Source organism: Balaenoptera ricei, chromosome 11, assembly GCF_028023285.1.
Source record: "Balaenoptera ricei isolate mBalRic1 chromosome 11, mBalRic1.hap2, whole genome shotgun sequence".
NCBI classification, from domain to species: Eukaryota; Metazoa; Chordata; class Mammalia; order Artiodactyla; family Balaenopteridae; genus Balaenoptera; species Balaenoptera ricei.
The window spans coordinates 100,855,207-100,876,370 of record NC_082649.1 but is presented as its reverse complement, the minus strand read 5'-3'; the positions used below and the strand labels follow the sequence as shown (position 1 = coordinate 100,876,370).

Here is a 21,164-nt window from a genome sequence, read left to right as displayed (position 1 = left end):
GAGTGTAACGAACACCCATGTACCATCGCCCAACTCCAGCAGCTCTCAATTTATGGCCGATTTCGTTTCCTCTATAGCCTCACCCACTCCCATGTTACTACGCAGTAAATCTCAGGCTTCTTATCGTTTCATTGTAACCAAGCATTTCAGACTGCAACTCTAAGAGACTCATCACTTTTAAGCAGAACCATAACACTATCATTATGCTCTATCCCCTCCCCACAGCCAACAGTAATCCCCAGAGGCTTCACAGAGAATTTGCGGATATCCTAGGTTCTCCTTCCCCAAGCGACTTCCTAGAAAGGGCGCTCGTGGGCTGTAAATAAGTTGCTGAAGGATAATAGACAAGAGTAACAAGTTCTTTTTCTCCCACCTCCCACAGCCAATCCATCAGAAAACTCCATTCCACCACCTGCAAAACAGAATCAGCATCCAATCCCGTGTCACCACCTCTGCTCCCATCACCCCCGTCCCAGCAACCATGTCTCTCACCTGGGCTGCTGCCGGCCTCCTCCCTGCTCTCCCTGCCTCCACCTCTGCTCCACTCCGCCTGGTCTCTGCCCTGAGCCACAGGGATGCTGTCAAAACCGAAGCCAGAGCACGCCCTCCTCTGCTCCGCACCCTCCAGGGCTGCTCATCACATCAAGAGCCTAGACAATCAGTCTCTTCCCAGCACCCCTGCCATCTTGGGATTTCACGCACTCCTCTCTCTCTCTTTGCTGCCGCGTAGACATGCCAACCACTCTCCCACCACAGGGTCTTTGCCCACGCTCTGTCCTCTACCTGGAATACTCTACTCCAGATATCCATTTGACCTTGCTTCCTTCAGGTCTCTGCTCAAATATCACTGTGCGAGTATCTTCTATTTGCACACCTGGATCTGCTCAACACCTATTTCTACCCTGCTCTGTCCCCCAGGTGCTGACTATAGGGACTAAACCCACAGACTCCTTCGTCCTCTGGCTCCCACTGGGTTTGGCCCGTGGCGGGGACCGTGAGAAGGTTGATGAGGGGAGAATAGAGTGAGGTCGGGTATTTATTCCCCAGGCTCCCTTCCCAGATGACTGTTGCAGGCCGTGTGCACACAGCCTTCCTCCTCTTTGTCCTCTGTCCTGTCTCCTCTTCTCCCACCCTCAGGGGGACGGTAGCCCCACGCCACTATCCCCGTGGTTTTCCTCCATCCTGCCCATATTGTTGTAAGTAGTCCCTCTGCTAACTCTCCTCCTGTGACCCCCTTGTCGTGCCAGCTGTTCCCTGCCGGGATGCTGACTGATGTAGTCATTTTCTCAGTGAGCCTGTCCCTGGCTATGCCAGCCTCCAGGACCACACCCTCCCTGTATTCTCTGCCTTGTGTTCCTCGGCATTTCTCACCATCTAACGTGGTACATACTCTACTCACCTATGTTTATTGTCTGTCTCCCCCAACTGGGTCAGCTGTGTCCTGTTGCACAGGCTGTGCACTACATGGTTCCTGAGGTCACCATTTACACAGACTACAGTGTGATAGGGCAACGTCACCTCCTGGAGATGCACAACTGGGTGGCCCTGCTACCCACTGGAATATAAGCTCTGCCTTTTTCTTTTTTCCACTACTGTATCTCAAGTGCTTAGAACAGTGCTTAGCACATAGCAGTTCCCACAACATTGTCTTTAATGACAATTCATCCTTTCTTACTTCCCATGAGAAGTGTAAGTATCCTTATAGGGTGGTGTCAGGAGGTCTTAGTGAGTTTTGGGAGGGTTTCGCTTGATATTTACCCCTGGACTGTAAGGCCCTGACTGTTTTCCTCACCTACTGTATACCTGCTGTAATGTGTGCTCTTACTGCCCTTCTCAGTTCTCCTGAGAGCTGCCCTTGGCCAAGGAGGAGCCCCCTTGCCTTCCACACCTAGGATAGCCCATGGCCAATGACGGACACAGGTACAAAATCCTGCCTGCTTGCCTCAAGGTGAGACCGACTCGGTGGTGCCGCCCTACAGGGCCAGGCATCCTCACTTAGTACCCACCCCACAGGCATAAGCACCCTGACTCGGGCTCCCCTTCCCGGGAACCTGCCCTAGGACACCTGTGCACCCTCCATGCCTGGCACACTGTGCAGTGCACAGCAGGACTGTAAACATTTCTGAGTGAATGAATAAAGCAGTATGGGTTGGCTTTCCAGCTCTATAACCTTCCTGAGTCATTCTTGATCCTGAGCCTCAGTTTCCCAAAAGGCCTGGTGGAGATAATCCTATTCACCGAGATGACCCTACAGAACTGTGAGGGACCAACGCTTGTTGGGAGCATTTAGACACACCAGCAGAGTGCCGAGAAAGTCACATCCCCGAATTTCTCCGACAACTTTGGGAGGCGGGTGCAGCAGACTCCATCACCCTGGCCTGCTCTGCTCTTCCCTCCTCTCTGAATGGTAAATCTCGTCTGGCCAACTTACTTGTTAGCTCCTGGTAGGGTGGCTTTGTCTCATGGCCTCTTCCCCCCAGGGGCTAGGGCTCAGAAGCTCTATGTGGATGCTCTCTGCCTGATTGAAAGTGCTTCGGGAACCAGGAGGGACTCGGGGAAAGACAGCAATTAGAATGTACCATTAGGTATTAATGCCACCTGCCATCAGTGCGCCGGCCAGACTGGCTTCCCTTGAGTCTGCCGGGCTGAGGTTAATTAGTTTTTGGATTTCTTAGCTGTGGGGTGTCTCTTTAATCATCTGCCACCTGGCCCCAGCTCAGCCCCCGCGGGAGAGAGGCCTCTAGAAGCATGAGCTGATGGGAGGCCATTCTTGCGGAGGGAGAGCCCCTCAGAGCTGAAGCCATGCCCACCTGCTCACCCCACTTGAGGAAATGGAGGCCTCCGGAGGTGGGAGTGACCCTCAGCACAGAGCAGAGCCAGATGAGAGCTCAGGCTTCCTGTGTTATGGTCTGGGGTCTTGTGCACTTCTGAATCCCTCCATCCCTTCCCCAAATTCTTCCGCAGAACCTCCGCAGGCTGGGACGCTGGGATTTCATGGCTGACTAAGCCAGAGTAGCCCTCCCGTCCCAGGCTTACACAGCAGTGGAAGCCCCCGCCAATCAACAGGCAAGCAAGCTAATACATTGATAATGACAAATGGCGAAAAGGCCATGGAGGAGACAACAGCACAGTGAAAGAATCTACCATGGATCGCCTTACACAGGGACATCGGGGAAGACCTCTCTGAGGGGCTGACTATTCACTTAAGAATTTTCGTCATAGAATGGCAGTGAATACACAGATGAAACAATAGAACAAGAAAATCATAATTTTGCAACCCCTATTAGTGGATCCAGGCTTTGGGCACCAGTGGTTGCAAACATCACAAGAAGGGAGGCCAGCAGACACTAAGTGCCTCGTGATGGAAGAACACCACAGGGCTCTGAAATTGCCATAAAATTAAACGGAATCTGATCAAGTCCCTAGCCCAGCACTATCCAGTGAAATACACACGGAGACGAATCAACTTATCACATATGTAAGTTAAAATTTTCTAGGAAGCCCATTGAAAAAAAAGTAAAAAGAAACCGGTGGACTTAATTTTAATAGTATGCCTTATTTAACCCAATCTATCCAAAATATTATCATTTCAATATATAATCAATATGAAAAATGATCAGTGAAATAGTTTCCATGCTTTTTTCAGGGTTAATTTTTGAAATATGGTGTGTATTTGACACAGCACGTCTCAGTTTGGACGGGCCACATTTCAAGTGCTCAGTAGCCATAAGTGGCTGGTGACAGCTGTCCCGGACAGCACAGCTCTAAGTCAGCTATCAGTTTCCAGGAAATTCAGAGGACAAAGGAATATGTGAAACAACACCATGCTGATGCAATCAGCAAAATCCAGATACTCCGGATTTCTGGAAAACTACAGAACAAGCAACCCAGCTTTTTTTTTTTTCTTTAAAGAAATGCAGGGGCTTCCCTGGTGGCGCAGTGGTTGAGAGTCTGCCTGCCGGTGCGGGGGACACGGGTTCGAGCCCTGGTCTGGGAGGATCCCACATGCCACGGAGCGGCTGGGCCCGTGTGCCACAACTGCTGAGCCTGCGCGTCTGGAGCCTGTGCTCCGCAACGAGAGAGGCCGCGATAGTGAGAGGCCCACGCACCGCGACAAGGAGTGGTCCCCGCTTGCCGCAACTGGAGAAAGCCCTCGCACAGAAACGAAGACCCAACACAGCCAAAAATTAAAAAAAAATTTAAAAAAAGAAGAAATGCATTGTAAGTGGGAAAAATAACGGAGAGATAATCCATAAATTAACAGTCTTCAGAGACATACATATCAACCAGTCACAATGTGTAACCAATTCCAAACAATACATAAAACATTTTATAGTGTTTATGAAATAATTGGATATCTGAACACTGAATGTTTGATGCTATTAAATGGTAGTTATTTGTTGTAGGTGTGATAATGATATTGTGGTTATTTATTTTTTTGAGAGAGTCATTGTCTTTTAGAGAGATATACTGAAATATTTATGAAGGCATACTGAAAATAATATGAAGTCTGGAATTTGCTTCAGAATAATACAGGACGAGGGAGAAGAACGGAGGTGGGGGTAAAATGAAACAAGCTTGATAATGGGTGATGCTAGGTGATGGATACATGGATTTTATTATACTATCCTGTCTACTTTTGTGTATGTTTAAAATTTTCCATAGTGAAAAAATTTTAAGGAAACTGGGATGATATTGGAAAGGAATAAGGATAGTGGAGGCCACAAAACAACCAATTCCATGAGGGCAGGGATGTCTGCCTTATCCATCAGTGTTTCATAGCAACTCACACAGACATGACACATGGTAGATACTTAGCACATTATTTTTCTTTTTTGCAGTTATTTTTGTCCTTAGGCCTCTTTGGGTATATCCCACCAGAGATGTACAAATTACTCTGTTTTTTAAGAAATAATTCTTCTCTATGCAGTTATATCACCAACTTTTGCAAAGGTTTATTTGTTACATTTTATTTTTTACTTAGTGATTTTTTTTAACTTTGTTTCATAATTGCGTAAAATATTTGAATGTTTCCCAAGTCAAATCTACAAAGGAAGGCACAAAGGAGCTCAACTTCAATCCTGACAATTTCCTTTCGAGGATTTATCTCTACTCTTTGGCTACAGCTAATGGGAGTGAAGTCACGGACTCCTAGCTAAAGGGGGTTGACCCATGGCCCATCAACTAGCCCACTGGTCACACCCCTTTGGAATTTGAGACTCTAACAGAGGGACAAAGAGATGAAAGTGGTTGGATTTTACTCATCGGGGATGGTGTACTGACCAGAATGCCCTTGCTCTGGTCTCACTCCCAAGGTCCCGGCATCCAGCCCTCTGACATTGCTTTGGATCCTGCATGGGTCCCAGGCAGGTCCTCCAGCCTTCACGAAGTTCTGAGCCTCTGATATGAATTCACCAAATTCCCTCTGCCTTAACGTTAGCCTGAGTCTGTTTCTGTTGCTTGCACCTTAAGAAACCAAACTCATGCCATTAGCCATTAGCAGACTCCTGTGTTGGGGTCCACGAGAGTCACACCCACCCCTATGCGGAGCTGCCAGATTCTGTTCTTGGAATAGTGCTTCTGAGCACTCACTCCGCCCTGGGTGAGGGACTGCATTCCTTGGTCCACAAAGCTTACTGTCTGGTTACTCAGGTCTGAGGGCCCGAGGGCTATGGCTTCCTGTGCTTTCCCGCTTTGCCTGGCCTCTGAGTATCTCTCTGCCCCCAGCCCCAGGAGGGAAGCAGCCTACCTGGCCCCCACCAGTCTCAGCCCAAGGAATGGAAGTCACAGCGGCTGGGCCAGGATGGGGCAGGGAGGGGGTCTTCCCTTGGTCTGCCCCCATTTGCTTCCTGCTGGCTTCCTTTGAGGAGCTTCTTCCTCCCCTGCTTCGCTGCCCACTTGGCTGTGAGGACACAAGAAGGCTCATCAGTTGCTATAACAACACCCACCAACTTCCTCTGCACTTAGCCAGGCTGTTTATTCCCTCTCAGATAATGGATCTGCCTGCAGTGACCAGTCTCCCTTTGGCCTCAGAGCTGGGTTTGAGCAATTATTATTATTACTGTCAGTCGTGTTATTGTTATTGTTGGTTTGGAGCTGCCATTTACTGAGAGCTCACTATGATGACTCAGCATAAGCTCACTATGACGAGCTCAGGATGATAACTAAGCCTTCACAAGCACTAGCTCATTTAATCTGCACAGTGACACTATGAGTCAGGGAATACTGCTCCCAATTTATGGCTAAGGAGAAAGTCAGTATGGTCTAGTTTATAACAGCAGGGGCCCTGTACCTGACTGCCCAGGTTCAAATCCTAACTCTGCTAGATGCTAGCTGTGAGGGCAAATTACATATCTGCTCCCTGCCTCAGTTAACCCTTCTGCAAAATAGAGATAATAATGGTGCCTGGAGTAGTGCCTGTCATATAGCAAGGGCTTGTCTTGGTTATCCCAGAAGCATTTCCTGAGACAAGGATACCAGCAGAAGTATAGTTTGGGAGAGATCTGAGACCGGGAGTAGGGAATGAGGCAGGGAAAGGAAAGCAGCCCAGAAAGTGTGCTCTATTAATTAAGTGACCGCTGTGGACAACTGGAGATGAAGCCTGCTGGGAGCAAGCGAAGACACACATGGAGTTACAGCATCTCAAGAGTGATGGACTTGGGATATTTATCCACCAGCTCCCGTCAGCTATAGGTTGAGGATTGCTCCTGGGTGGGTATGAATTCCCCAGCACTTCTGTCCTTCTCTATGGGCTCTGCAAAGTTACTCTGACAGCTGGAGAAAGCCTCCAACCAGGTGATGCAGGTGGTGGCAGCAGGAAGCTGGGGTGGGCATGTACTGAAGGCACCAATGGTGTCTGCTACAAAGCTAATAAACACTTGTCGAATGAATGAACAAAGGAAAGGAAACTGCAGTCGGTCGGTCGCCAGAATGTACCACCCCAGCCCCATCCAAAGATGTCAGTGGTCTAATCCCATCATGAATATGTGAATATGTTATGTTACATGGCAAAGGGACTTTGTAGATGTAATTAAATTTACAGATCCTAAAATAGGGAGATTATCCTGGTGGACTCAATCTGATTACATGAACCGTTAAAAGCAGACTTTCCCTGGTTGGAGTAGGAAAGGAACCACAGGAGAAGCTGGAGAGTTTCAAAGCATGAGAAAGACTTGACCTGCATGAGAAGGAATGTGGGTGGCCCCAGGAGCAGAGACTAGCTCCCAGGTGACCACTGGCAAGGAAACAGGGCCTCAGTCCTACAGTCACAGGATCTGGATTCTGCCTACAACCTGACTCTACTTGGAAGCGTGTTCTTTCCCAGAGCCTCCAGGTAAGGGCCTGGGCTGGCCGACACCTCTATTTCAGCCTGTGAGACTCTAAGCAGAATAGCCAGCTGAGCCCCCTGGACTTCTGACCTACAGACTGCGAGATAACAAATTTATGTTGTTTTAAGCCACCGAGTTTGTGGGAATTCGTTACAGCAGCCCTAGGAAACTAGCACAGAAACTAAGGCTCGAAATGCGCCAGTGACTTGCTTGACGCCACACAGCCAATAAATGACAGAGCTGGGACGTGGACACAGAGTTGCTTATCTTCAGTTCCCAGGTTCCTGACCTCTACGTAATGCTGCCTCCTGCTCCTTGAGGGGAAGGAGGGGAGAAGGGATCCCTGAGAAAGGGGAAAGGGGGAAGAGTGAGGAGAGCCCAGGTGAACAATGTAGCATCAGCTAAGAGCACAAATTCTGAGCCGGACAGGTTTGTGTTTCAAGTCTGCTCTGTAACTAATTAGCTGGGTCACTTTGGGCAAAATCTCGTTGCTTCCCTAAGCCTTAGTTTCCTCATCTATAAAATGGGGATGATACTCCCTGATGGAGTACATTGTGACGGTTAAATGAGATTGTGCTTGTACAGTGACGGTTAAATGAGATTGTGCTTGTACACAGCTGTGTGTAATGCCTAGCACGCAGGAAGCGCTCAGTAAACTTTACCTATTATTATAGTCATGTGTTCAGCATCTATTTTGTGTCAGGTGCCTTAGAGGTACCCCAATGCACACGACCACTCTCTGAGGTAAGTGCTGTTGTGCTCACTTTACAGATGAGGCAACAAGGCTCATGGAGATGAAGGGACTTGTCGAAAGTCACATAAATGGTGTCAGAGCTGGACTCAAATCCAGCTCTGCTTGGGTCCCAGACCCTGTGTCTTTCTCCTGCACTTCCCGGCAGTCCTGACCTCTCTGTTCGGGGCCTGAGCAGTGAGCCTGGGGAACCATCAGAGACTTCCTCTCTCTGCCCTGAGTGCAGCCATGTCAAGTCCAGAGGTTCACAGAAAGCTTTCACCTCCCAGTTTCATTTTGGTCTGGCTGTCTGATTCACGGTCCCTATCTGGGGCCAGAACAGGGCCTCCTGGCTTCACGAAGCAAACACTCAGAGGGTCCTTGGCCGTGTCACACCCTGTCCTGGGCACTGGGGGGCACTTAGCTCGGACAGCCCTGGGCACACCCAGCCCTTGAAGAGCACCCAGTCTCATGAAGGAGACAGACATGGGAATAACGACAGCACCACGTGCCCAGGTTATAAACCAGGTCTGAACAGCGGGTGGTGATGACGATGATGGTAATAATAACACACTGTATTGGGATTGTTTTCAGAGCTGGCTAGTGAGATAACAGAAACTCAAGAGGAATAATGCAATTCCAGGGCATTGTATGTTTGTGAGAGGTGATAGGGATTTAAGAAAAAAAAGGAAGGAAACAGGAATGATTTGGAAAGGGTGTTGAAATTTAGACTGTTTCTAGAGGAGGCCTTACAGAGAAGATCCATCGAAATGAAGTCCTGAGGAAGTGATGGAGTGAGCTATGAAGATACCTAGGAAGAGTTCCCCAAGGAGAGGCAAGAGCCAGCTCAAAGCTCCAAGACAGATGTTAAACCAGCATGTGAAAAGATGCTCCACATCATTTGTTGTTAGGTAAATATAAGTTATTCAAAGTGTGGTATTGAAGTCTCTGACATTATTGAGTTTTCTGTTTCTTCCTTCAATCCCGTCAGTTTTTGCTTCATGTATTTTAGGACTCTCTTGTTAGGTACATATATGTTTATAATCATTACATCTTCTTGATGCATGGACCCTTTTATTATTATAAAATGTCCTTCTTTGCCTCTACTAACAGGTTTTTTCTTAAAGTCTATTTTTTTCTCATATTAGTATAGCCACTCAAGCTCTGTTTTGATTATGGTTTGCATGATAGAGCCTTTCCCATCTTTTTATTTTCAACATATTTTTTTTCTTTGAATCTCAAAAAACAGCACAAAGTTGGACCATAGTAGGCCTTAAAACAAGTCTTTATACACTTTTAAAAGATTGAAAATCATATAAAACATGTCCTCTGACCACAGTGGAATAATATTAGAAATCATCATAGCTGTAAATGCCTACAAAAAAGGAGAAAGATCTCAAATCAATAACCTAACTTTACACCTTAAGAAACTAGAAAAAGAAGAGCCAACTGAACCAAAAGCAAGCAGAAGGAAAGAGGAGGGAAGGAAAGAAGGAAGGAATTATTAGAGCTAATAATTAAATTCAGGAAGGTTGCAGGACACAAGATCTGTATCTGAAAATCAGCTGTATTTCTATGGACTAGCAATGAATGGTCCAGAAGTGAAATTAAGAAAACAATTCCATTTACAACCAAAAGATTAAAATACTTAGAAATAAATTTAACAAAAGAGGTGAAAGACTTCTTTTACACTGAAAACTACAAAGCACCTTTGAAAGTGACCAAAGATGTAAATAAATGGAAAGACATTTGTGTTCATGGACTGGAAGATTTAATACTCTTATGATGGCAATACTGCCCAAATTTATCTATAGATTCATTGCATTCCCTATCAAAATTATAGTTGCCTTCTTTTTTTTTTTTTTTGCAGAAAATAACAAGCTGGTCCTAAAATTCATATGGAAATGCAAGAGACCCAGAATAGTCAAAACAATCTTGAAAAAGAATAACAAAGTTGGGAAGAATCAAACTTCCTAACTTCAAAACTTAATTCAAACCTATCAAGCAATCAAGACTGTGATGCTGGCATAAGGGTAGACATACATTTGGAATAGAATTGACAGTCCAAAAATAAACCTCTGTCTTTATGATCAATTGATTTCTGACAGGGTGCCAAGACAATTCAACAGGAAAAGAACAGTCTTTTCAACAAAAGGTACTAAGAGAACTGGATATCCACATGCAAAATGAATCATAGACCCACGTGTAAGAGCTAAAACTGGAAAACTCTTAGAGGGAACATAGGTGTTAATTTTAGTGACCTTGGATTAGACAACAGTTTCTTAGATATGATACAAAAAGCACAAGCAAAAAAAGAAAAAAAAAATTGGACTTTATCAAAATTAAACCCTTTTGTGCTTCAAAGGACACCATCAAGGAAGTGAAGAGACAATGCACAGAAAGGGACAAAATATTTGCAAATCGTATATCTAATAAAGGGTCTAATGTTCAAAATACATAAAAACTCTTAGAACTCAACAATAAAAGACAAATAATCCAATTTAAAAATGGACAAAGGATTGAATAGACATTTCTCCAAAGAAAATATAAAAACGATCAATAAGCACATGAAACAATGCTCAACATTTGGGAAATGCAAATCAAAACTACAATGAGATACCATTCCACATCAATTATGACGACTATAATAAAAGAGGAAAAACCAGCAACAGCAAGTGTTGGCAAGGATGTGGGGAACCTGGAACTCTTATACGTTTCTAGTTGGAATGGAAATGGTGCAGCTGCTGTAGAAAACAGAGTGGCAATTCCTCCAAAAGTTAAACACAGAATTACCACAAAACCCAAAGATTTCACTCCTAGGTATATGCCCAAGACAACTGAAGACATATGTTCACAAGAAAACCTTTACACAAATGTTCATAACAGCATTATTCAAAAAAGCCAAAGAGTAGAAACAACCCAAATGTTCAGCAACTGATGAACTGATAAACAAAATGTGGTATATCCATACAAAAGAATATTATTCAGTCATAAAAAGGAATGAAGTACTTACACATGCTCAACATGGATGAACCTTGAAAATATTATGCCAAGTAAAAGAAGCCAGATAGAAAATGTCACTTATTGTATGATTTTATATATATATATACACATACATATATATGTCAGAATACACAAATTCAGATTCCAAAAGTAGATTAACAGTTGCCAGGAGCTGTGGGGAGAGGGGAATTTGGAATGACTGCTAATGGGTACAGGTTTCCTTTTGGAGGATGAAAATGTTCCGGAATTAAATATTGGGGATAGTTGTACAACCTTGTGAATATACTGAAAACATTGATTGTGTACTTCAAATGTTATATAGTTTAATAAAAACAATTAAAAGAATAGCATGCATACCCAGCACTTGTATTAGGACCCTTTTAGCTGCGGATAACAGAAATACAACCTCCACTAATCTAATCAGAAAGTTCACTGGCTCGTGAAACTTGGAGTCCAGAGGCAGAAGGAGCCTTCCGGATTCACTGATCCAGTAACTGCGTGTTGGTTTCATGAGTCCTGACTTCTTAAATCTCTCTGCTCGTAGTCATCAGTGTCAGATTTCCTTCAGGCTGGTAGGAAGATATCTCAAGTTACTCCGGGCAGCACCTCACAAAGCACCATCCAAGGCAAAAAAGAGAGCTCATCTTCTTAAAAGTTTTCTCTTAAGAAAGAGGAAACTTCCCCCAAAGCCCCCAGCAGACAGGCCCTCACGGCTCACAGTCAGAATTGGCTCGTGTGCTCATCCTAAGGCAATCACTGCAAACAGGAAGAGGATTACTTTCAGACCACTGAGGTTCACTCTGGATCTTGGGGTGCAGCAGTTGGCTGGGTGGGGAAGGAGTGGATACCGAACATAGTAAAAATTAGGAAGGAAGGGGAAAATGGATGCTTGATAGGAAGCCAAGAGCTTAATTAAGTTATCTCAACAGAATATGATTGATTCAATTTTTATAAACTTGATTAACCTAATATTAATATATTCAATCAATGAGCTAGAAAGAAGTGCATGGACAATGTGGAATCCAGTATTCTCTACAGAGATTTAAGATGTAATAGTACCAACCAAGGATGCATCATGACCTCCATCCTCACTGCCAGAGAATCTCCTGAGAGGTTCCATCTCCCAATAGCTGGAAATCCCCTAGCAAGAGACCTTAGCTACAGAATAAGAGGAACCCTTTGGAACTACCTACGTGTGTCTCAACAGCACAGATGAGTTAATTTCTAATCATTCCTCTCTAAGAAAGGGTGATTTGCAGAATATTTCTCTCCTATTTATAAATGGAAAAATAGTTAACAAAAATAAAAATAAACACATTTTTTAAAAGTAGGCAAGGGACTTCCCTGGTGGTGCAGTGGTTAAGAATCCGCCTGCCAACGCAGGGGACACAGGTTCAAGTCCTGGTCCAAGAAGATCCCACATGCTGCAGAGCAACTAAGCCCATGAGCCACAACTACTGAGCCTGTGCTCTAGAGCCCGTGAGCCACAATTACTGAGCCCACGTGCCACAACTACTGAAGCCCATGTACCTAGAGCCCATGCTCCGCAACAAGAGAAGCCACCACAATGAGAAGCCTGCGCACCGCAACGAAGAGTAGCCCCTGCTCACTGCAACTAGAGAAAGCCCGCGTGCAGCAACGAAGACCCAACGACCCAACACAGCCAAAAATAAATAAATAAATTTATTTTTAAAATAAATAAATAAATAAATAAAAATAGGCAAAAGACTTGAATAGACGCTTCACAGAATAATATATACCAATGGCCAATGAGCATGTGCAGAAGTGCTTGACTTCATACGTCAACAGGGAAACGCCATTTCTAAAATTAAAGGCACTGAAAAGCCAAATGTTTGTGAGGCTATAAAGCAGCTCAAAAATGTCAAACATTGCTGGTGGGAGTGTAGAATGATATGTCCACTTTAGAGAACAGTTTGTTAGTTTCCTGTAAAGTTAGCAATACCACTTCCATGACCCACCAATTCTTCTCCTAGTTATTAATCCATGGGAAATGAAAACATATGTCCACAGAGTTATTCAAGAATGTTCATAGCAGTTTTATTCTTAATAGCCAAAAAGTAGAAACAACCCAAACGTCCCTCAACAGGACAATGGAGGAATAATTGAAGTGTATTCACACAATGGAATACCACTCAGTAAAAGACAGGAGTCACGACTGCTGCCTGCCCAGCATGGACGAATTTCACAGAAAAGATGTTGAGTGAAAGATGCCAGACCCCCAAAAGTACATACTGTGTGGTTCCATTTATAAGATGTTCAAGAACAGGTACGTCGAATTCATGGTGATAGAAATCAGAACAGTGATTGCCTACAGGGGTTAATCAGAAAGGAACACGAAAAACCTTCTGGAGTGATGGAAATGTTCTATATGCTGAGAAGTGTGTTCATTACACAGGCACACATTTATCCAAATTCACTTACTGGCACACCCACGACTGGTACATTTCAGTGTATGTAAATTTGACTTCAATTAAAAGAATGAAAAAGTTGAGAGCCAGAAGTTGTGACTGGAGGGAGGGTGTCTGGAGCCAAATCGGATGAAGCAGGGATTCAGGGCTCAAGAGTTTGCCTCTGATGTTCTGGGCCCTGGGGACATGCAGGGGTGTGTGGCTCAGCCTTTGCTGCATGTTCTGGGGACATTGTCTCCTGTCACCCTGCTGTGCAGCTTTGGTGGCTGAGTCAACCGAGCTCCTGGTATCTGGGCTTTGCCATTTGCCCCATCCTCCCTGAAACACCTTGGATAGTCTGTCTCTGAGGAGAGGCTCAGGTGGAGGCAGAGCAGCCTCTGGGTCTCCCTGCCTCCGATCCTGAAGCAACCAAGCGTGGGAGGAGCATCCTGCACAGCCCCTGCTTTCCTGAGCAGAGCTGGATGGAGGCTTCTGAGAAATCTCATTTCAAGTGCCTGCTGCCCGCCCAGTCCTGCTCCATGATTTCTCACCGCCCTGCATGGGTGATGACTCAGTGCGGGGGAGGGAAACAGGACCCGCGCTCTGCCCGAGGAAGCCTGGGCTGCAGCTGGGGGAGGAGAAGCTGCCCATCCCTGCCAGGACTTGTGGTTTCCCCTCCTGATCTGTCTGCTGTCCATTCTGTCCAGGCAGGACGAAGGAACAGAAAGGGCTTGAACTTTGGGGACAGACTAAGCTGGGGGGGGGCATCCTATTTAAGCCTCAGTTTCCTGTTCTGTAAAATAGGGTGGGGATATCTTAGGAAATCGGGTGATTTATTGAGGAAGAGCACTTAAGAAAAACCTTTAAGGGGTGAGGGAAACAGGATAGGGAAGCGGGGAGCCAAGCGGGGAAGTGGCCACAGATAAGGTCCAGCCTTAGCCTGATCCACTGTGGGCTGTGGGACTGATCATGTCACAAAGTTGTTACCCACTCCAGATGCATCCCCATGTCAGCATTGACTGTGGGGTGCTCTTGAAAGGACACAACCACCTGGTGAGGTTCCTGTCAACAGACGGCAATTCTCTGGAGAAGGGGGGTGGCTGTGAGCTCTTGGCAGCCAACGTGCTGGAGAGTGGGCATGCTGGCCTGGCGACGGAGACCTACTGGTGCTGGGACCCCAACAGCAACTACTCTAGGGGTAAAATACCCGTCGCCCAGGGCTTTTGTGAGTTCACACAATAGGCAGTGAAGAAACAGTAACTATTTCTTAGCTGCGTGAGAAAGTGTACCTAGTAGCATAAATGTGTATGCTCTGCCTACTGCAGATTCAACATTTTTTAGGGATCAGGGCAGAGTGAGAACCCAATATCTATGTATCTAAGCATGAGCAATATAAAGAAACACTAAGCAGATGCGAACTATTGTATATAGAATGGATAAACAACAAGGTCATACTGTATAGCACAGGGAACTATATTCAGTATCCTCTGATAAACCATAATGGAAAAGAATATGAAAAAGAATGTGTGTGTGTGTGTGCGTGTGTGTGTGTGTATATATATATATATATATATATATATATATATATACGAATTACTTTGCTGTACAGCAGAAATTAACACAACATTGTAAATCAACTACACTTCAGTACAATAAATTAAAAAAAAAAAAAAAGAAACACAACAGCCAGAAGTTGGCAGAGCAGCTGTGTCCTGAAGACCCCCTTTTATTCCTGGATCACAGGAAAGTTTGGGGTTCCCAAGGAAGGTAGCTGGAGCAGTGCGGGGGACCCTTTGGGGACCTGGGGCAGTGGCTGCCTACCATCTGGTCTTACTGCCTTGCCACATAATTCTGCCTTCCTTCCACGTACCTGGAAGATCTTCATGCACACCTACCTGAGCCTCTGGTCATCTGTATCAACTCCTCCCCTTAACATTTCTCTATTTTGTGCTTCTAAGAACTTGAGAATTGACCACTAGGTACCATCACCTGGTCCATCCAACCCAAGACTCTGCTTTTGACGGGGCTTTCCAGAAACAGTGAGTTGGAAATGTTCCTGGGATGTCCACATTTCCTCTAATAATGTACGTCATGGGAGGAAAGAACACTGACTTTAGAGTCAGACACACGTGGGTTTCAATCCAGCTCTGCCATTTGATGGCTGTGTGCTCTTGATCAAGTTGCTTTACCTCTCTGAGCCTCGGATTCTCCCTCTGTAAAAATGTATAAATTAATGTTCTTGCTCAGAACGGTGATTAGGAAGATTAAGAGCCTCATCACGTGAGGTGCTCAGCACATAGTAAGCCCTTGATAAATATTGACTCTTTGCCCCTTGTCTCCTCTGGAATGATGTTATGTGTTCGGTCCTGTCACCCCTGGGGGAGCAGCTTTCCTAGGTTAATCACCTGCACTAGGGGGTCTGGCTTGTTTAGCCTAATGAACTTCTTTACCCTCTGGGAAGAGGCCCTCATCCTGTCGGTTTCTGGCCCCAGTTCCAGGAACTGCCCCACAAAGCCTCAATTATTTCCTCTCAGCTGTTTCTTGCATCTCCCAGAAGACTATCTCTTTTACGAGCATCCTCTTTGTTCCCTCATCCAGCCGCCCTTTCCTTGTAAAGATCGTTTGGCCAAGGTGGTGCCTTTGCCAGTAAGCTGTGTCTTTTGTTTGGAATCCTGGTAAGATGGTATGGAGCCCTAGTGGAATTTGCCATCACAGATGAGGACTTGAAAGGCGCCAGTGGTCGGGTGCCTGAGCACCTGTTTCCTCCCTGTATTAGAGGTGCCTCTGCAGGCGAGGAGGGACTTCTAGGTCTAAAATGTCAGGGCACAGACAGCAATATCCCAGCCTGACCTTGGGGTAGCTAACAACTAAAATGTGTCTTTTGACACAGTCTGGGGGTTCAGAGAAAGTGGGAGAGAGGCCCAAGCATGGAGGGGCCCTGCCCTGAGTTCTGGGACTATCACATGCAGGGGGAGGGGATCTGGGTTCAAGTTCTGACATGGCCACTTACCAGCTATGTGATGTAGGGCATTTTATTGAACCACTTTGTGCCTCAGTTTCTAATCCTATAAAATGGGTATGATAATGACAGTGAGCATTTTCCCCCAACACTGGGTTTTTAACTCCTTTACACATGTGCATCATCACCTCTACAATAGCACCTGCTCTCCCTGGGGAAAAGCCCCTGCACACCCAGGCCCTGTGTTGGGAAAGATTGGCCTTAACCTCCAGCCTTCAAGTTGGGCATGTATTTCAGCCCTAGCCTATGAGCACATTCCACCCTCACACCCTCCTTGATAGTTCAGATATGGATGCTAGACCCCTGGGGGCTCAATGAGACTCCAGGGCTTCTGTTGGAAGTTGAAAAACGGAAGGTCTCTTTCCCCAGGGATTTCAGAGAGATCAGGGTTTCTGCTCGGAGCTGCTCATGGTCATTTTGCCTCCACAAAAGGAGAACATGATTGAGAAAGAAGCCAACACAAAGCCAGGAGATGAAGAGACAAAGGTTCTTCTTTTTTTTAAGGCATTTTAAAAAATTAATTAATTAATTTATTTATTTATTTATTTTTGGCTGTGTTGGGTCTTCATTGCTGCACACGGGCTTTCTCTTGCTGCGGTGAGCGGGGGCTACTCTTCATTGTGGTGCACAGGCTTCTCATTGTGGTGCTTCCCTTGTTGCGGAGCACGGGCTTTAGGCACGCGGGCTTCCGTAGTTGTGGTACATGGGCTCAGTAGTTGTGGCTTGCGGGCTCTAGAGCACAGGCTCAGTAGTTGTGGTGCACGGGCTCAGCTGCTCTGCGGCATATGAGATCTTCCCAGACCAGGGCTCGAACCCATGTCCCTTGCATTGGCAGGTGGATTCTTAACCACCGCGCCATCAGGGAAGTCCTGAGACAAAGGTTCTTGATAACATCCATTGAACGCCTGGATCCAGCTGGGCCTGAAGATCAACCTCAGGGTTTTTAATCACTGTTTTTTGCTAAAGCCAGTTTATGCTGGGTTTTCTGTCCCTTGCAACTGCAGAGTCCTTCAGCCGTATTGTATATACAATAGTATTGTACATCCCTCTCTGGTTGTTTGGAGAATTAAGGGAGACAAGCCATGTGAGGCTCTTAGCACAGGGCCTGGCATGCAGCAGGCACTTAATAAATGCCCCTTTCTCCCAGGGCTTCAGTTTTCTCATCTGTCAGATGGGTGCATTAAACTATATCCTATCACTTGTTAGTGGAGGTGGAGACCCTGAAGGAGAAGTCTGGGCAGTTCTTTTAAAGTAACAATGAAGCACTGTGGTAGGAAGAGCAATGGTCCCACACAATGTCCACATCCTAAACCCTGTACCTGAGAGTAAGTTATGTTATGTGGCAAAAGGGCTTTTGTAGATGTGACTTAATTAAGGATTTTGAGATGAAGCGATTCTTCTAGATTATCTGGGTGGGTCCAACCTAATCACATGAGTTCTTAAAAGAACGTAAGAATTAGGTCAGAGAGATGCAACATTGCTGACCTTGAAGATAGAGGAAAGGGGCCTTGAAGCAACGAATGTGGGCAGCCTCTAGAAGCTGGAAAATGTAAGGGGATGAACTCCCACTACATCCTCCAGGAAAACATGCAGCCCTGCCAACACACTGATTTTAGTCCAGGGAGAATGGCGTCAGACTCCTAACCTCCAGAACTGTCAGATAATCCATTTGTGTTGTTTTTAGCCACTGAGTTTATGGTAATTTGTGTTAAAAAAGAGATAACAGGCCCAAAATGGAGTCACTTATACTAAGTTCCATGTCACCAAACTGAGACTTACTACCTAATTTAATTATAATTTCAGACTCTCCCAGGAATAGAATCTTAAACCAGTCAGGAATGACCCGGTCAGCACTACTGAACCTGCCTGATAGAAGCCTGTGCCCCCGCTAAAGGAAGGTGACCTTGCATATCCAATTGTTTTGTGCTAGTATACTTCCTTGTCCTGCTCCCTTCATAAAAGCCTTTCATTTTGTGCAGCTCCTCAGAGCCCCTTTCTGTCTGCTGGATGGGATACTACCTGGTTCATGAATCACTGAATAAAGGCAATAAGATCTTTAAAGTTTACTCAGGCGAATTTTGTTTTTTAATTTTGTAGCAGCAATGGGATCTGGAGGAAACTCCCAACAACTTTGGGGGCAACAAGAAACACAGGCAGTGGTACCCACAAATGCTTTTAGTTCTCTGTCTTTCTTGCCATTTCCAAGGGTTCTCCTTGGTTCACAGCTATGTTCCCTTTGCATTGAGCCACTGATGTAATTGGCCTTCTAGCCCAGGGCAGGTCAGCTTGAGTTAGCAGACAGTTCTACTAGAATCCAAGTCCCAAGCTCTTGGCCCAGTCCCTGGTTCCACTTTGGGACATGCTGGTGGTTTAGTCCGCAGTGCCCCATTTGACTGGAATCCCAGTCCACAGTCCCCATTTGTTGGGGATGTGCTGGCTCAGTCCTTTCCCAAGTTCTATACCGGAATTGCTGGTGGTGCACACAAGGCCTTCTGTTGGCCAGTCCACAGTAACAGCTCTTTGGTTACTGCTGGTGTGTTAACACGCACAGGAGGGAAAGGCTATTTCTAATGGGAACCTCAGAAGCCAAAAGCTGCAACACTGGTGGACATGGATTGAGTACTTCAAAGCTGTTAGAGCACTCACCACCTAACTCCAAGACTCACCACCTAACTCCAAGACTCACCACCTAACTCCAAGACTCCTGTGTTAAAATACGTTGATCACAGAATAGGTTAGATTAACACTAGGTCACTCAACATCCTCAAGAAAATTTCCGTGCAGCGAGATACACTGTAAAACACCACACAATCCCCAACCCAGTGGCACATGCTTCTTAGGTATTAATTTGGCTCCAAGAGACCCAAGGCTTAGCTGAAGAAATAGGATCCTGAAATTCCCAAGAACCGAGCACACCTTCTGGCACACCCGCTTGTTTATGTCTAAGAACTGTGGTCCCAGGAGCTGTGGATATCCACAAAAACGGCAGAATCTTACCAAGACAACCTAGAATTATAATGGCCTTTATGAGGAATGTTCCAAGACAAGATCAATTAAGAAATGCACTTTAAAACAAGGGCTCCCAAATCAAACAAGCAGAATAGGTTACCTAATTTACTTGTCATGCAGAAGCCTCCAGAGGGCTTCAAAACCACAAAATAGTTTCATTAAAAGAGTCATTGCCAAAAGCTAATGAAAAATTAAAGATATAAGATGCACATAAAATAAGAGACTATGACATAACTCATGCCACTCCCCTCCATCCCTCTTTATTTGCCGTCTTCACCAAGCACCCTGGCCAAGGCTGGCGGGCTGGAAGTGGCCAGACGCTGCCCTCTCCTCAGCTTCCTTTCACTTCTGCTGACCGTGGGCCCTGCCCAGGGCTGGAACGACTTAGACAGAATATTGTTGTGGGATGTAAAAGCTCTTACCCTCCACTAGGACCGCTATACCACTTCTCGTGGGTTGGCTCCAATCCCACAGTGAAATGTATTGGAGGCATAGCTGGATGGGATGCTTATACCCCCAAATTCATACAGTGTCAGAACAAAGGGTGGGATGGTTATGATGTACAGTGGGAATGTAAGACTGATTTAGATATCAAGTACAAATTTGGAAAAACTGCCAGGCTGTAAAAGCTATGAATCCTCTGAAGGTATATACTAAGAGGCTCCTATAGCTTGGAGTATAACTTAGATCACATGGAACTTGGCCTGAAGAAATTGAGAGAGTCTAGGGAAAACCATGGCTTTAACTCTTTCTCTGATTATTATAATAAGTTGTACTCCCCAGATTCATGTGGCATCAGTGGAGTGATTTCCATCGTGGTGCTACTTGCTATTGACTTTGGAGTTTATATATTGTTCCTTAGTGATGGCCAAGATTCTCCTCTACCATATTCTGAGTATACTCCACATTCCCATCATTATCAGAGATTCACCAACTCAGCAGGAGCCCCTCCTGTGGGCTTTAAGGCTGAGTTCACAGGTCAACATGGTGCAACCTCTGGTTTTGGCAGTGCTTGCATGGACAGCAAGGAAATGAACATTCAGGACCAGGGTTCTGGACTGGCTTGGGAACTGGAGGAATATTAGAATATTTGGCAGCAATAGAGCAGCAACACCCTTCTCAGACTCATGGTACCACCCATCTCACCCTCCCTCACACTCCAGCACGTGGAAGAGCCCTGCTTACCACTTCTTGGAGGCACAGGTAGCTCTTTGGCATGTTCAAGCTCAGAGACCAGACCCAGAACAGCAGCAGGATATGGTGGTACTAGAAGATGATAAAGTAAAAAGTTGAAGTCAAACACTGGTTGCAAAATTTCTGATTTTTCATCACATTCTTTTTAAAGCAGTGCTACCTGCTAACAACTGGGGAAAGGGAATATACAAAAGTTCTGTGGTGTTTTGTTCTGTATAGATTTTTGTATTATTTGAGGCTAAGAAGTGATATATGACAAAATGCTTATGTAGAGAATTATATGTTTGTGTAACATGCAGATGTATATTACAGTTTTTGAAAGTGATGATTACTGTGGAATGCTAAAAATGTATTGTTTAATTTATAAAACCTGTGATGCCATAAGAAGCATTAAGAATGAAGTCTTTATACTAATAGACACTGAGTACAGAAAATTTCAGACTTAGGTGGTTTTAGTTTATGAGTCATTACCT

At 45.4% G+C, this 21,164-nt stretch overlaps 1 pseudogene; it reads left to right on the top strand.

Moving 5' to 3' along the window:
* LOC132375353 (store-operated calcium entry-associated regulatory factor-like) overlaps positions 1–20,774 on the top strand; it is a 52,940-nt pseudogene extending 32,166 nt beyond the window's left edge.
* Positions 20,775–21,164: the final 390 nt, after the last annotated feature.